The 14353-nt window shown below is 43.4% G+C and overlaps 1 protein-coding gene across 1 annotated transcript in view; it reads right to left on the bottom strand.

Annotated features, from left to right (window-relative positions):
• xpo4 (exportin 4) overlaps positions 1 to 14353 on the bottom strand; it is a 234477-nt gene that overhangs the window by 126149 nt on the left and 93975 nt on the right. The window lies entirely within an intron of this gene.

The raw sequence follows: 14353 nt of genomic DNA on the forward strand, positions 1-14353 counted from the left end.
GGTCGGAGTGGAGAGCGTCTTCTTGGATCCATGACTCCAGTAGGTAATGAGAGGAAGATGACCATCCTCAGTGGATGGGGCATAGGGAGGGGATTGGAGAGTGGGTATAGGAGGGTTAATAATAGGACGGGTGGGTTAGGGTTTAGAGTAGAAGGAGGGTGGGTTGTAACTGGGGTGGTATTGTTCTGTGTTTTATGTACTGTTGTCTTATATGTGTGTGATTGTTCCTCCTCTGAACTCCTGAGATTGACCGTCTGGGCCCGCCTGGATCAGCGCCTCGAGCCTCAGCCTAGCTGCACTGGTATGTTCTCTACGCATTTAGACAAATTCGACCATGGCTAAATTGAATATTTTAATTTGGAACGCTGGGGGTCTTAACGCCCCTCACAAGCGTGCCAGTGTCCTTTGGTTATTGAAGAGAAGAAATATTGACATTGCTCTCCTTAGTGAGACGCATTTATTGGTAGGTGATGTGTCAAGGCTGGCAAATCGACAATATCATGTTATCTCCTCATCCTCAGCCGATGATAAGACGAAAGGAGTAGTCATAGTTACAAGACGTAACCTTGATATCAAAGTCCTGGACGTGTGGTCGGACACGGAGGGAAGGATTACTATAGCAAAAGTTGAGTTCTCTCATAGGAAGATGGCAATAATAGCATTGTATGCCCCTAACACATTTGATTCAGCGTTCTATGATACAATAACGAAGAATTTGTTGGAACTTACTGGATACGCTCTCATTGTGGGTGGCGATTTTAATGCGTGCTGGGATGCGGAGATGGAAACAAGCGACCAACAACGGTCCTCTAAGGCCCTCAGGATGTGGGCCCAGGACACTGGGCTCACAGACCCACCCTCAAGGATTACTCTCACCTGTCAGCCAGACACAAAACCTTCTCTCGAATAGACTATGCATTCGCGTCCCCTAATATGTTTGATAGTTTCGACGTCTCATTGGTTCCCCTGGCTCTCTCGGACCACAAGGGGATTTTCCTTACGGCAACCTTTGGCAGGCTCTCCACGAGAGCTCCGAGATGGCGTTTTAACTCAACCTTGTTAAAGAACGATGATTTCTGTTCTGAGTTCAGGAGTAAACTAGCTGAATTCTTGCAGATCAACGTTGGCACGGTCGAAGACCCTAGGGTCTTGTGGAACACATTGAAAGGATTTATCAGGGGTCATGTCACACGTTTCGCCTCCAATTTGCGAAAATCCCGGTCAAAAAAACTAGAAGGACTGGAAACATTATATGCGGACCTATACGCATCCTTGCAAACTAACTATAGTGAACGACTAAACACACAACGTAAGATAGTCAAGAAAGAAATAAACTCCATACTTAAACAACAGTCTGAGTTCTTGATACATAGGACAAGACAAAATCCTCAGAGGTTAATCTCGACGACTCTAAATTTGAATCGTTCATTGGCGGGCTTGGGATACCCCACATTTCTGAGGAAGAGGCCAAGGAACTGGGGAAACCGATCACTCTTATGGAATTGAGGGAGGCGATTGCTGAAATGCAGAGGGGTAAGGCACCAGGCTGGGATGGTATTCCACCCGAGGTGTATTTAGCTTTCTGGGACCAACTGGGTCCATTGATGCTCGATATGATCAATTATGCTATCGAACAAGGGGAGTTCTCAAGAGATGTCAACATGGCGTTGATTTCCTTACTTCTCAAGAAGGACAAAGATCCCAATGATTGTGGTAGCTATAGGCCCTTGAGTCTTCTCGGGGCCGATTTAAAAGTGTTTGCCAAGGTGCTGGCCCGCCGCCTGCAGAGATTTATGACGGTATTGGTACACTGCGATCAAACTGGTTTTATCCCGGGGCGCCTGGCTGCAGATAATCTTAGGAGGCTGTTGCATGTAATCGATAACAGTAAAGACAATACAGCTCCGTCCACAGTTCTGTCTTTGGATGCCATGAAGGCGTTTGACAGACTTGAGTGGTCATACCTGTGGAAGGTACTTGAGGTTATGGGTCTTGGAAAGAGTTTTATTCATATGATTAAAGTCCTGTATGCCTCGCCGTCTGCGATGATACTGACAGGCAAAAACTGTTCCACACTCTTTCCAGTCTCCAGATCTTCTAGACAGGGTTGTCCTCTGAGCCCAGGACTGTTCGCGCTTTCCCTCGAACCATTGGCCCAATTTATTAGGCAATCGGAGGACATCGTCCCCATAATGGTCAATAATACTCCACACAAAATTGCTCTCTATGCGGATGACCTGCTGATTTTTATGGACGACCCCTCCCGGTCGGCCACAAAATTATTGGGAATAATCGACGACTTTGGTAAAATGTCAGGCTTTAAGATTAACTGGAACAAATCAGCCTGCCTACCTCTTAATGAGCTGGCCAAGGCGGTACGACTACCAGCTGATATCCCCATAGTAGAACATTTTAAATACTTGGGCATAGAGATATTCCCCACGCTGAATCAAACTACTAAGTACAACTTCACGGGTACTTATGATAAAATACGCCAGGATCTAGACAGGTGGTCGTCCCTTCCTAACTCCTTACAAGCCTGGGCTTCCATAATCAAAATGAACGTCCTGCCTAGGATAAATTTTGTTAGCTCAATGCTCCCCCTGCCCCCCCCCAATAGACCACTGGCGCAAGGTACAATCGATGGTATCTAAGTTTATCTGGAATAAGAAACGCCCGAGAATCAAAAGGGCTACTACTCAACGTAGAAAACAAGATGGGGGCCTCGCAATCCCTGATTTTAAGCTTTATTTCTGGTCCTTTTCACTGAGACCTCTGATGTGCTGGCTAGACCCTGTTGAGGCTGTATCTTGGCGCACCTTAGAAGCGGCGGCGGTTTCACCGCTAAGATTGCAGGATGTAGTGTACTCCACTGTCCCTATTTCGAAATGCCGACTGAGGTATGGACCGATCATAACTCACGTGATCCAAACGTGGCGTAATGTACAGAAGTCGTGTGGGGTTAAATGCCCATGGTACCTGGACTCTCCAATTTTTAATAATCAGCAACTACTTGTTGGGCATAAGCCGGTTAGTATTCCTCAATGGCAAAGGAGGGGAGTTCATACTCTCGAGGATATTTATGATAAGAACGGCCTTCGGGCGTTTCAGGACTTAAGAGAATTTTATGATCTTCCCGGCGAGTCTTTCTTTCTTTACCTTCAACTAAGGTCAGCGCTGAGGGCGCATGGCGTGCCGTGGGCTCAAGCTTTGCAACCACACCCCTTCCTCAGGCTCATAGTGGACAGGACGACCTCCAGAGGGTTTGTCTCAGACTTTTATACGCTCTTAATTCAATCCACGTATAAAGATCTATCTTTGGATACAATCTGGCGTGTGGATATCCCGGAGTTGGACCCCGAGTTTGACTGGGATGATGTTTGGGCAAATGTGGCTTTGTCTTCCCGCAACCCCAACCACCAGCAAATTAATTTTAATTATATTCATAGGACCTATCTTACACCTAGGAAGCTATTTGCTATGGGACTGGTATCCGACTCGCGGTGCACTTTGTGCTCTCAAAGGGCCGCTGGCACTTATATGCATATGTATTGGGATTGCCCACCAGTGGCCCGCTTCTGGAGGTCAATAACGGACAAACTTTCAGATTTGTGTGGCTTAACTATCCCATTCACAGCTGTTACGCTACTCCTGAACGATATAACGACACTAACCGCGTCCATACAACTGAAAAGGGTTGTCCTAGCGGGCGTCACAGCAGCGAAGAAGCTACTAGCAATGAGATGGAAGGAGCCTGAGAAGCTCACAGTGATTAACTGGTCCCTAACACTGTTGGATGTGATTTATCTTGAGATATCCACGGCGCGGGTGATTGGGGTGGGGCAGGCTGGGATTGACCTATGGTTCGCAACAGCCGAGAAGGTCAGGACCGCCGTGTGCGGCTGAGCGGGGTTGGGGTGCTTGTTCGGGGGAGTCCGGCGGTCTCGTGGGAGGGGGAGGAGGAAATATCTTGTCTGTCTTGTCTTTTGTGATGTCTTGAATTTAACTAGGGATTTTATGGGGGGGCAGCTATTTAGCTATTTCTTCACTATTTGGACACTTTTAAACGGTTCCTGTGAGTCTATGCAACACCTCTGTAGGTTTTGTTTTTCAAGAAGGCTCATTGTTTTGTTTTCTGATCGTGTGATCAAAAGCGGCGTTTTTCTTCCTCAGGACCTTAGGCCGTTTTGAGGCTGGGCTCCAACCACTGTGTGACCCGGTGGCATCTGTCACATAGGGTGATTGTTGTGAGGTGGGTTGGGAGAGTGGCCTTTTGAAAATTAGAGATATAGTTTTATTAATATAGGGCCACATGGCCGGTAAACGGTGCTGAATACTGGGAAAGGCCATTTATTTATTTATTAGATAGTACCCCTTGAAATGTAATAGGTTGAACTCTGTTTTCCCTTCTTTTTGTCTTTATAATTTGTTATTTCTGTATTATTATTGTTTCTGTTATTTTCTGTGAAGTTCTGAGTATTGTGATTGTGGTTATTGTGTTGTCTTGTTTCATGTGAATAATAATAAAAAAAAAAATTATCAAAAAAAAAACATGATCGTCAAAAAAAAGAAGATAAAAAGCAATATGGTCCCAAATGTATCCTAACGTAACTGACTCATGTAATAGGTGAAAACAATCTCCGGCCATACATACCCACATGTTCTGGTCCTGCCCCAGGCTTGCCACATTCAGGTCCGAGATCTTCAAAACCATAGGGAGGTGTAGTCTGACGTCACTGGTTGTTCCACCCGTATAGGGATTTATCATTGGGAAAATGGATTATCGGCTATTGTAACAATTCTGCCGCATGGAATTTGAAAAACGTTCCACTTTTGCACAAAATGTGTTCCCTTCCATCACTAACATTATTGTTTAAGCATTTTTGGTTGAAATAAAATGTGGCGATTTTTTTTTATGATTAATTGCGAATATTTTCATGTTGAGCTATAGATTGTGGATGAATAAGCACAGAAAGGTACACCATGCCAATGTTAATGCTTTATTTGTTTTAAACGCGACGATTTAGAAATGGGCAATGGGGAAATGCATTGGGTTGGACAGAGGGTGGAACACGAAAAACGGCAATGACGTAACCACTACACCTCCCTATTGGCACAGCATACAATACCACCATCACCCCTGAACCACTCGTGGCCTTTTTCGGTGTCTTGCCTTCACCACCTTACTGGCCAGGCGACTCATTCTCCTTAAGTGGAAACATACTCAACCTCCATCTCACAATAGGTGGGTGAAGGAGTTGTTATCGTCTATTATTACATGGCGTTTTAACATTCGCCAAAATGCTTGATTGTGATTGGTCAATATCGCTCGGTTGCCCCCGACAGCGGTCAAATATTTCTCGATAACTGACCGCTGTCATGGGCAACGCGCAATAATGACCGCTGATACGGGTAACAGAGCGCTATTGACCAATCACAATCAAGCATTTTGGTCGCAGTCATGAAAGCTAAGCTCAGCATATGCACAGCTGCACTCATCAGTGCAATCAGACCACAGACCTGCCGGCGATGACAGAGGAGCCACAGAACATAACAACTGCGTCTGCATTTTATCTCGTCTTGTCGATGGTGTAAAATGAATTAGGTATATTGTTAGTAAGTTAGCCATGTAATAAGCGGAGTAATGTATAGCTATACTCGGTCATTGTCGCAAAATAATTGACCTTCACTGCGTTTATAACACCTCGGCTGCGCCTTGGTGTTCCAGAACTCCGTGTCGGTCAATTCTTTTGCGACAATGACCTCCCTAAACTCTTTCGAGAAGAATTGGGAGACCTTTTCTAAAATCATATAGAATCTCTGACATCCTTGCCTGGTTGTGACAACTGAGCCCCCCCCCCCCCCCCCCATAATGATTAATTAATATATTTTTTCAGTAATTATACAAATTATCATCGTCGTTTTTTCACATCTGTATTTATGTTTATCTATTTTTTATGTATGTGTATTCTGTATTGTTGAACATATGTTTATTGTCTCTCTGTTTGGGTGGGATTAGGGGATACAAATTGTGAATAGAAAAATGGAAGATTTCCCTCATTTGCACTTTGATACTTTTGTACCTGCATAATTCTTCTAATAAAGAAAGTTATAAAAAAAGAAAAAGCCATATAGGATGTTGATAAATGAGGCCCTTGGTCAGAGTATGATACGTGTGTTTATACCAGACCCTGGGTCAGAGTATGTGTTTATACCAGACCCTGGGACAGAGTATGTGTGTTTATAACAGACCCTGGGTCAGAGTATGTGTGTTTATACCAGACCCTGGGACAGAGTACCGGTATGTGTGTTTATAACAGACCCTGGGTCAGAGTATGTGTTTATACCAGACCCTGGGACAGAGTATGTGTGTTTATAACAGACCCTGGGACAGAGTACCGGTATGTGTGTTTATAACAGACCCTGGGACAGAGTATGTGTGTTTATACCAGACCCTGGGACAGAGTATGTGTGTTTATACCAGACCCTGGGACAGAGTATGTGTGTTTATACCAGACCCTGGGACAGAGTATGTGTGTTTATACCAGACCCTGGGACAGAGTATGTGTGTTTATACCAGACCCTGGGACAGAGTATGTGTGTTTATACCAGACCCTGGGACAGAGTATGTGTGTTTATACCAGACCCTGGGACAGAGTATGTGTGTTTATACCAGACCCTGGGACAGAGTATGTGTGTTTATACCAGACCCTGGGACAGAGTATGTGTGTTTATACCAGACCCTGGGACAGAGTATGTGTGTTTATACCAGACCCTGGGACAGAGTATGTGTGTTTATACCAGACCCTGGGACAGAGTATGTGTGTTTATAACAGACCCTGTCTGCTGCCTCCTGTTAGCGTTCGTTAATGACTCTAATAAGAGTTAATGATCAGTGGAACCATTTAGTGGGAGATTGACAGACAGACAGACACCCAGCAGAGCTGGAGAGGAGTGAACCCCTCAAGGGCCCTGAAGATTTGGGGGGGGGGTCTGTTGTTGTTAACGGGGGCCCCTAATCCTGTGGGGCCCGTCCCTAATCCAGCGGTCTGTTGGGGGCTCCGACCCTGGCGGCGCGTGTCTGGACGCACCCCTCCTGGCCGGCCCGGCCCCTCCCCCACCCCCGCAGCTGAGGAGAGCGGCACAGCAGCTGAGCCAGCACAGCACCCATTAAGCACCATAACACACACTCAGGCCTGCACACGCGCATGCACACACACACCGCAACACGTTAAACCATGCACAAAGACACATGCACACAAAGACATATACACCATATGCATACACACACATACACGATAGACAGCTGACAGTACTACTGCAGCCTTACAATAACAAACACCCAAGCTACCACAAATGCCAGCGAGAGAGACAAGAGCTCTGTAAACTGAGCCCAAGAAAGAACACATAGTACACACCCTAGGAACAATATAGACCTACTGAAAAATGCAAGACATTTTTATTTACGTTGGGGCTGGTGGTGGATTTGAATTTGATGATTAGGTATACTGAATCTCTCGATTCCATTCACAGATTTAATGATGTAATGATACTCACAATTTGACACTGGTTTCCCTAGTATACAATATTGTCATAATATTAGGAGGTAGTTAATATTAAATACATTTGATAGGCGATGGTACCCGTTGGGTAGTGGTGGCCATTAGGGGCCGTGTGGTAGGGTATGTAGCATCAGCACTGTCAATACCTGGAGCTCACATCAAAGGGTCAGTTCAACTTGGCAATGCTGTTTGGGGGGTGTTATGGGCCACGTAATACAGTCATAGTGTGTAGTTCCATAGTATAAGTATGTTAAGACTTTATTTTGGTAATGGGATTGGGTTTCTTCACTGAATGCCTATCCTTAAAATTAGGGCACAAGTATCTTGTGTTTTCTTTTATTATTATAAATTAATATGATGGTTTAAATAGATGATATTGTCGTATTTGTAAAAATATTAATTTGTAAAGATTTAGTTGCAGCTAGTCACCAGATTATGGCTAAGATTAAAAATCATACCTACCAATTTCTTTTTACAATTACATTCACTTGTGTGATTGTTAGTGATTATCAGGTGCAGGGAATAATACAGCGGATGAGCAAATAAGCAGCTGGTCATCTTGGAACAATACTATGTTGTTTCAACAATATTTCAATGCAACATGTGCTTGTATACTGACAGGGTATGTCCATCCAAGAAAGTTATGCCATTGAAATCACCAAGGCCTCAAATCAGTGTTCCAAACAGGGTTTCCGCTAGAAAACATTGGTATCAGTCCACGTGTCCTGGAAGATTTCATTATTTGTCCCGACAAATATTATCAGTGTTTATTGAGCTTATTGTAATAACGTGATACCTGATGCTTAATACTTATTGTCAATAAAAAAAGTCTGTTACCGTTTGTAATAATTAACGTTACATTACCTCCACTCTGTCTGCACTGTTTAGGTCCATGTAACATTAGTTAGCCACAATGTCAGAGTGTCCATCCATATCAATAGTAATAATTAATGTTACATTACCTCCACTCTGTCTGCTCTGAACTTATTGAACAGCAGATTTCCATGTAGCACAAGCTAGCCACAACTTAAGCGTCTCAGTCAATAGTCGGAGATACATTTTGGAAATGTACAAACACAAACCCTTGTTTTTATCTTTTAGCTAAGGTAACTGTATTCCAATGTTATAAACGTTACTCCAGTCCTCGTTTGTTTTCCTGGTTCACACACATATCTCACGAATCCATCTGCATTGCAAGGTAAACACACACGCCTCAAAGGATTTGGCAAAAACAACCACTTTAACTCTTTGGGCGCCATACCCGAGTATAGTCGGGTTATCTCGCCAACCAATCCTTTGATATTTTCCTTTGATCCCCGTTCTATACGGTCAGCCGGAGCCCTCTAGTTCTCCCTGGCTCATCTGCCTACGTTGGAATTGCAATGACGATCGAATCTCACCAGGTGGCAGTATCACCTACCTTTTGAACTGGAATGGCTTTGTGTGGATACACCTATTCTCTTTGTCTTTTTTTTGCAAGGGCCCCTCCTCCTTGGAGACGGAGCGGCAGAGCGATCGCCTCGAGATATTTCTTACCTGAAGTTTATTTCCCGTATACATGAGTATAGACATATACACGGGTAATCGCGATGGCATGTGTGATCACTGGGTATTATTCTTTTTGGAATACCTTCTGGCTAAGGTAAGGTATATTCTATGTCTATTTTACCGAACCTGAAACATGTTTTTGTAACGATCAGTGTCGTGTTTTACCGGACGTAAAACATGCTCGACAAACACGATCGCATATTCTAGTTAGAGCGACCCCCCCCCCCCCCCCCCCCCTTGATGATTTTGTGAAGACACATGTGTACATGGTATATACCTTTGATTTGGAAGTATTTGGGGTTTCAGGCGATCAACCAGAACAATTTGGGTTTATTGCATATAACGCAATCTATGAAAAAATACTGGATTATTTTGGAAAGGGGCGATGTTTAGCGTGTAACAAACTAGTGTGTAGAAATGAACTGATTAGTCAGTAATGGACTATGAACAATGCCTGTCAAATGAGCCATACTATTGTCTCCATAGCTATAATACAGAACACACGATGGGTCTGCAAACATCGCTAAAATGGTCAATAACGCGGGCGCCAGGTGGTACAGATGGGGAAAGTGGGTGACGCTTAAAGAGACGTACGTAGATGTACATTACTTTGTAACCAAATACAAATAAGGAGTTATTTTCACAGGACATTATGACCTGAGAGAATTAAATATGTCAGACTTCAACCGATTTTGCCGGTAAAAACAGAAACCCTGGTTCCAAATGCTTCCAGGAAGAATTTTCAATAAACTAGCCCAGTATTTCCAAGCAACAAGTACAAACCAATAGGCAGACTTTTCGCTAATATTCATTAACAATCAAATAAGTTACAGAAGCAATGGATGCTTAAAATATTCCAATGCCCCTTAATATTGTGGCAGCTTCTGTTGATGTAGGGCTCTGACAAAAGCACTACAGTGTTGGAGTCATATTGGGTATTGTCTCCTCATTGAGATGATCAACACAACAGTGTTGTAGCTGCAGAGTACCACCAGCAGCACCTCCGCCAAGGCCCAACAACCGCCACACTTCGCCATCTCATGCAATATTCTACTGGGCAGATGAAACAAGAGTTGCTGATATTGCTGCTACATGGTGGAGCTACAGGAAAGGGTATGACCAAAACCCAATGACCTTCTTCCTTTTGGAGTCATGCATGTGTACAGTAAATCTCATGGAAATGAGACGCATGATATGGTGAGAACAGATCCTCTTCCAAAGACGGTACCTCTTCCCAAGGCTTCAGAGGTGACGATGGTTACTCGCATTGAGTCTCACGTAGCACACATAATATAACAGAATAATGACAGCAGGCTCACCACGCTAGGAGCACACCAGGATCAGGGGCGGATTTAGGATTATAGGAGATCATGGCCGTAGCCAGCTATGAGGTCACCGAGGTCCGGACCTCGGTAACTATTTGTAACTATTAAAAAAAAATATATATATATATATATATATTTTTTTTTATAAAAAAAATTATAATTTTTTTTTTTTGTCAACGACCGGCCCACTACTAGGCTGAGACATCGGCCCATTGGTACTGACTGACACTGGGCTGGCCCAATCACATCTCTTACTAAGCACCCCCCCGCCAGTCGTGCAGGTATATGACTGAGAGGGGGGCTGGTACATGACTGAGATGGGGCTGGTACATGACTGAGAGGGGGCTATGGTACATGACTGAGAGGGGGCTGGTACATGACTGAGAGGGGGCTGTTACATGACTGAGAGGGGGCTGTGGTACATGACTGAGAGGGGGCTGTGGTATATGACTGAGAGGGGGCTGTGGTACATGACTGAGAGGGGGCTGGCTGGTACATGACTGAGAGGGGGCTGGCTGGTACATGACTGAGAGGGGGCTGGTACATGACAGAGAGGGCTGGTACATGACTGAGAGGGGGCTGGTATACATGACTGAGAGGGGGGCTGGTATACATGACTGAGAGGGGGCTGTGGTACATGACTGAGATGGGGCTATGGTACATGACTGAGATGGGGCTGTGGTACATGACTGAGAGGAGGCTGGTACATGACTGAGAGGGGGCTGGTACATGACTGAGAGGGGGCTGATACATGACTGAGAGGGGGCTGGTACATGACTGAGAGGGGGCTGGTACATGACTGAGAGGGGGCTGGTACATGACTCAGATGGGGCTGTGGTACATGACTGAGAGGGGGCTGGTAGATGACAGAGGGGGCTGGTATACATGACTGAGAGAGGGCTGGTACATGACTGAGAGGGGCTGGCTGGTACATGACTGAGAGGGGCTGGTACATGACAGAGGGGGCTGGTACCATGTATTGGGCATCATTGTAGGTCAAACCATTAAAAAGTTAATTTCCACGGCAGCCATTTTGGATTTTGGTCTCTCACAAATTTCCCCCGCCTTTTTAAAAAATCCATTGAGAAACGAAGTGCCACAGATGACCCAACTACTAGGTCCATATCGTATCATCATAATATTATTTTTTAAATCATTAGGATAAGGGTTCCCTTGATAAAGATGCATGAAAAGGCTGTATAATATACAACACCAGTAGCTCAACTGCAAAAACTGCTTTTTTATTTGATTCGATTTATTTGGAAATTAAAAAAAAATCATAAAAACAAATGATCTTGACCAATTTGTATTCCTGAGGATATCACCTAAAAGCATTCATTAACAAGCATTAACACTTATTTCCAAGGTGGTCCTCGATGGAAGACATAAAAACACAGCACATTATAGCCTACTCAACTGCTAATTTTTCCTCAACTGCAAAAATGTATGCCTACTTATGTATTAGCCTACAGGGAAAAACACATTCACAACAGGCAGCAAAGTTTGTTTTCAGCCAAGTATGGTAATAAGGTAACTATTAGGATATATATGGTATGGATTACTTACTCTTAATAACTTATTACTATCTGTGGTAGCTCTAGTCTCCACCTACACAAATTGTTTTTGTGCTGTCCATTGATCATGCACCTTCACGTGGTAGGCACATAGGTCAAACTCCCCAAACAAACACACCATTGATTTAATTGCCATATAAGATGAATATAAAACAAGAAGGTGATCTATTAACTGTGTAAACCTTATGCAATATTCATCATTGATATTTGAATACTTGAAATCTGTATGAACTGAGTAGTTAGTATCAAATGAAATAAGACGGAACTGCTCCATGCATTCATTGAATAAACAACTATTTTCTCATTACCAGTATGGTATTGTTTAAATTGTACAGCTTTTTGCACATCTTTGTCAGGGGATTCCAACAATTCTGGACCTGAATGTACCAGTTAATTGTAATCATCTCTCTCCTTATGTCTAGTCAAGCCAGGTTGTGGAGGAGAGAGACAGGGATGAACAGGCTATAGACTACGTTGCCCATCCTGAGCCTGCAATGATACAGGTGTTTTTACATCACCACCCAAAACAAGATTCAGCCAAGAGCGAGTGAGTACACTGGTCCACTTGTCCATGGCACTTACTACCCAGCTTTGTAATGGGTTGGGGGGGGGGATAGTACAGTAGGTACGCATATTTAAGGGGACCGTAAGGATGGTGTACTGGTGGGTGGTGTCCGACCGATTATAGTGGGCCGGTCTGGGCCAAAAAAATAAATGGACCTCCCTAATTTCTAAACCCTGGCTACGGCCCTGTAAGAGATCCGGGGCTTAGCCCAGATAAGTGCCCGCCTTTTTTTTTTTTTTTTTTTTTTTTTGCAGGCAAGGGGTGGTTTGGAGGGGGTCAGGCACAACCCCCTCCACGGCAGATTTTTTTTGAATTTAATTAACCTGTACGTGCAATTTCCTGCAATATAGAGCCTTCAATCTTGACCAATAAAGCTGCTCTTTTCACTATAAAACTCAGTTAACCATAACGTAGTTATGGTTAGATTTATATATTGGGGGGGATATATCATATTTTTCATATGATCAAAAAGTGGTGGAGCAAGAGCATACCTTTGCTCCCCCAAGTTCAATAGTGGGAGAGCAGAGATGCTCCGAATGCTCTTATGGCCATTGGCCAGGCGTCTATGATTCACTGATACAAAGTAAAATAGTGCAGTGCAATAAAATAGTTAGTAAAATAGAATAAAATAATGCAATAGTGCATTGCAATAAAATAGTTATCATCGTATTTTTTCGGGAGGCCGGTAAGGAGTGCATTACAGTAGTCGAGTTGGCTTGAAATAAAGGCATGGATCTGGTTTTCAGCGTCCTTTTGATTTATAAATGGCCGTACTTTAGCTATGTTTCTAAGGTGGAAGAATTAAGTTTTTGTCAACTTGTTGATTGTGATTTAAAGCTTAGGTCTGAGTCTACCATGACACCAAGACTTAACTCACTCAAATACAGTTAGCAGCTGGATAGACCACAGATGGAAATTAGCTTCTGCTAAATCTGGTGCAAACATATTTTTATGTAACAATGATGAATTGTCAAAAAAAAAAAAAAAAAAAAAAAAAAAAAAATTTTTTTTTTTTTTTAATAGATTCGGGGCTTTTCAGAAAACATTCGGGGCTTGAGCCCAAGTAGCCACCCCCTAGCTCCGCCCCTGACCAGGATCCTAGGTTCTCTCTCCTCATTTCCCATCACTCACTATCCTGTCTAATATATCTGACAACAACAAGAACATAGAAAAACATACTAAGAAGATGATTAACTAGCTCTCTGGTAAACAATAGTTAGGCTGGCAAATGCTTCACGAAAGGAGATAAGTGTGTTGCTTAACAGCCACATTAAGTACAGTACATCCCACTATACAGTAAGATGTGTATATAACCTGCATTACCAATCCTGTTTAATCAACATAATATATAAACATAATGCATAATATATAACACAATACATAACACAATACAAACTTGATCAACCAGTTTCCACAGCCTGATCTGGTGTAGAGCAGTAAACAGTAGTAGCAGCAGCAGCCAGACTGGTGATAAGAGCTAAAGAGCAGTATTTGTCAGTATGCATATATTAGCTAGAGTAGTGGGGCAGTATTTGGCAGTATGCAGATATTAGCTAGAGCAGTATGCAGATATAAGCTAGAGCAGTGGGTCAGTATTTGGCAGTAGGGAAGTTGGATGGATGCTGAAGGAAGGAGAGGTGACTGTTTTGTTCCACACTCCTCTTCCACACTGAGCTGAGACAGCGTGGGATGGCTCTTTAAAATATACAAGTCACTCTACAAAAATACACATTAATTTCACGGTCTGTCCACAATAACATAACCCTTCTATAAAAACCT

Source organism: Notolepis coatsorum (genome assembly GCF_963971535.1).
Source record: "Notolepis coatsorum genome assembly, chromosome: 5".
NCBI classification, from domain to species: domain Eukaryota; kingdom Metazoa; phylum Chordata; class Actinopteri; order Aulopiformes; family Paralepididae; genus Notolepis; species Notolepis coatsorum.